Raw genomic sequence first — 4,474 nt, 5'->3', positions numbered from 1 at the left:
TCTGCGCGCGTGCTAATGTATGGAGAGGGGTGGGGGAGTGCGGAGGGGGGGGGGGGTCGGCTGATACACCCACTATGGCGCTGCCCATGCCAAAAATACACATAGCGCGTCACAGAATCGGTCAATAGACCGATTCGGGTTCGTTGAGGGCAGCAGACATTTCATGGCACTGGGCGCAGCTAGCCGTAGTGGGTGTCTCAGCCGACCCCCCCCCCCCCCTGCTCTCCCCCACCCCCCGGGCAACATGTTTATCGCGCACTTGTAACAAAGGTTCGCGCACTAAGCAAGCATTCGCGCACTCAGTACGAGACGCCCATTGGCTAAAACGACCATGCATATCAGTTTTTCATTCCGCGCGCGAAAGGGGGTGGGGGAGAGAGGAGGGGGGGGGGTGTCGGCTGAGACACCTCGTTAATGGCGCTGCCCATGCCAAAAATACACATAGCGCGTCACAGAATCGGTCTATACCTGGTTTTAAAGCCAGGCTCTTGCATCACGGATCATTTTCACTAAATGGGTATTCTTCTGTTTAAAAATAAGATTTCCACGACTTTCCTTGGAAGTGATACCATGATAAGAAACTCACCCATAGGAACCTAGCGTTGTTGTCACGACCACAGGATGATTTCATGCTGTATACATAACATGGACAAGTCGTGATTGAACGGTCTCTCCATCCGCGCTGCGTGGCTTGCCCATCACTGAACAATCAATTTGACTGCAAACCGTATACCCATAGTCTTAAATATGCAGCATATTTGTTTGCTCTGCCTCTAAACTGAGCAAACAGCGAAGTGCTCTTCAGCCCTGCAAAATAAATACACATGCTTCTCATATCATTCATTTCCGTATTTATCCAATTTAAAGGGAAGCGTTATGTTTTTAGGTTTCATCCACACACTGTTAAGAAATAAAAAGTATCATAATCATTTTTGACCCCATACAACTCGAGTTTGCTGTTCTCTAACGCCCCTTTTCTCAGGAAACAGATAAAACGGTTGCAACATAAGCTGCATGGTTTGAGATTAACACGGTTATCATTATACACTCCGTGCTTCATCACTGTGAATAATTCACCGATCTAAATGTGATTTCCTTGTTGTTGTTTTTTAAAGACTTTTTTTTTGAACAATCAAAGAGAGAGCCAGAAGGACACATTTCATTTAATCTTTCCTGCATAGGTATCTCACAATATACAACCATTGCTTTTTATCGAACCTCTCATTTCTTTTCCCTCTCCAAACAAAACTTAGCATTTTGCCGATATGTACTGTATAATCATCTCTATTTTTGTTAATTTCCGTTTCGCACATTCTAATGTATGTATGCTTATGATAAATTCTTGATTATACTGTGTTATGATTTGTTGGAAGAAAAATGAGAATGGAAAAATATCGTTTGACCTACAGCCACTGAGGCCGTGGGCAGCCTCTCTACCCCCTCCCCCCCCCCCAAAAAAAAAACAACCAAAAAACACAACAACAACACACACACCCACATAAGAAAAAGCAACAGCAGCAACAACAACAATAACAACAAACAACAATAACAATAACAATAACAACAACCAGATCAACAAGAACAAAATCACTTTGCGAGGCCCTCTGGCCTGAGATGAGACATTATTAGGCTACGTTCAAGCAGGTATTGTTGTCAAAACATGTAATGATATTGTAGGCTTACATTTTTTTTTTTTAATCAATGACTTTTTTCTGTGTCACTGTTTGAAATCATCTTTTGATGTAGGTCCTACAAAGGATGTTGGGCCTATACCATTGGTGTCGAAAGTCTGAGATACCATTTTTTTTTTTTTTTGGGGGGGGGGGGGGGGGAAGGGAGCACTGACCCACCAATGCAATGAGGTCCGGCACCCTGTAGTCTGGCTTCCAGACCCTCTGCCCATACTATTTCGCTATTCTTGATATTGACGCCCTCAACGTCGAAAACTAGTATAGTTTAAGTTCATTTTGTCGCGCAGAGGCTCACTCGGCAAAGGCGGCGACTTCGTCGAGGGGTGGCGACTTCGTCCTCCCCCCCCCCCCCCCCCTGCCCTGAAACGTTCCACGGACCCTGCTGGTTTATGCATGACTGATCGACAAAATAGCCCTTCACAAACACTTCACTAGACCTATACCGAAACATGCACGCTAGATTTGCATGATATTAATTTTACGTGTTACCTATAATGTTGAAAGTGTTCAGATTAACTCTAATTTGAATGGAGTGATATGGGTTAATTTCAAAAGTTGCCCTTTCACCTTTACATAAAGGCCCAACATCATCCATTTTTGGTGTCTGTTTCTGCGAAATTTTTACAAGAGAGAGAATACTAGTAATTAGGAAGGTATGTGCACGACAGAATACATCTTTAGACCATGACTATACTTGGTATACACACCGCCGTAGTGGATAACTGTTTGATTGCTCAAACACATGAAATAATAATAATACCAAATAGAAATAGAAGCAAGCATCTGGAAAGAAGAAGCCATAGGGCTTATACAGCAACACTGCACATCTCAGTGTAAATCATTGACTATTGAAACATTGGAGAAAAATCAGTTATGAACAGTTATGAACAATCAAAGTTCAGAGAGATGAATTCTAAAGACAGACTGGCAGCAATAATGTATGGGAGTTGAACAGCTCTCCGTTTTGTTTGTAGGGCCTTTGCAAAATTCACAAATTTTCTTTTTTCTCCCCATAGAAATTTTAGTCAGATGTGATCTCGGTATAACGATTAAATTGATTAGTTTTTGCATGTCCTTCTCAACTGAAGTTCTGTGTGTGCCCTAATATTTGAACAAAACTTAAAAATTAGCCAAATTTAGTGAAGACCTACCAAAATAGAGAGAGAGAAAAAATACGTTTCAATGCGAGCTGCTCAACACCTAGGCCTACTACCTAGAATACCCAAAGTTGCCCAATAGTCTTCATATTTTTGATATGTTTTTTATGTGTGTGATTTCCGAAAAAAAATCTCCAATTTACTTTTACTATTTGTTTTTTCTGTTTTCATACAAAGCAACATTGGGACCCTGTAACAGATTGGAATTTCCGTATGCAGTGCAGATCTACATCGTCTTCATTGGCGCATGCGCAGGGTGGATTGGCATTTGGCAATCAATGAGACGGCCGACGAGGTGGTGCATGATTTGATTTACCGCAGCCGGATCCTTGCTGTGCCAAGTTTGCATCTCACGAAACCCAGACAATATTTCCAATAGGTCGATGCACTGTACATGGAATTCTCGATAGGTAAAACACGAAGGAGGTACATAAGTTACTAGTACACAAAATACCTGTTATTTTCGTGTTCAGACCGTATTTCGCGAATGAGGAAGTCGTAGACATTTTCGCGAGATGTCTTCGCGAACTGACACCGACGCTGTATCTGACAATTATAAATATATTCACATAACAGCGCGTGGCGACATTTTCGCGTGTTGTTAAATTCGCTATCCATCTAAGATTTGCGAAATTCGCGAAAATAACAGATGTAGGCAGTCTTCTCCCCTATAGTTCTTATAGGTAGCACTAGGGCCAGGTATAACACCTATCCATACATGAAAAGCCAGGTCAACAGTGCATCCGGGTCATTGAACGTTGATATCAGACTCCACTTTTCAGTAACAATTTTTTTTTTTTCAACACAACCAAAGAATTAACCCAGAAATGTTTGGTTGGAAACCTGAAACACAGGCCTACCGCGAATTGGAGCCGACTACCTTTTTCGCAGCATGAAATTTTCGCGAATTACCACTGGCATTCAAGAACTTAGGCTTACTTGGCTCCTCGAAAACAACAAAAGTCATGCACGCGAAAATTTAAGGTTGCAAAGTGAGAAGAAAGCTAGAAGGCCTCTATGTTGCTCTTCGCTTTGCTGTCGCAGCTACCGAACGGAGTTCGTTGTGTCATGATGGGGCAGGGGTACAACCACAGAACTCTTTAAAAAGTTCTGTGGGTACAACATGCACGCTACGCACAGGACCATGTATCACGCCAGCAAGCAGGTACCGGGTACCGGGAGTTCAGCAGGTGCCTGCGCCTGTAGTAGTGGTTAGCAACCGTAGCTTGGGCGGTTCACAACTTAAACAACCGTCTAGACAATATCAATCCGCGCACAATGGAAAGTAGTGCAAAAATTCTTTCCAGTTCTACGTGGAATTAATCCTCTTTTTTGACAGATAAAACATTTGCACGATATTAATTTTGAAATTTCATGTCTACTTTAAAATTATGAATGTTGTAGAGGTTGGAAAAGAAACGAGTTTGCAGAGCGGAGGACTAGCTAAGTTTCACTAAGCGCATATACATATTCATCAATCATGTAAATAAGCACTGAAAGCAAAATGGCTGCCTGTGAACACCATCTTTGGATCTTCTGTGTGAGGTCGTGAGTTAAAGCAACATGCAAAAATTGGGATAAAACTGACACATTTTGGTGCAGAAACGGCACCGGTAATTTAATACT

Source organism: Diadema antillarum, unplaced genomic scaffold (genome assembly GCF_040938485.1).
Source record: "Diadema antillarum isolate AM-2024a unplaced genomic scaffold, OU_Dant_1.0 seq00002504_RagTag, whole genome shotgun sequence".
Lineage (NCBI taxonomy): Eukaryota > Metazoa > Echinodermata > Echinoidea > Diadematoida > Diadematidae > Diadema > Diadema antillarum.
Note: the sequence above shows the minus strand (reverse complement) of the source record.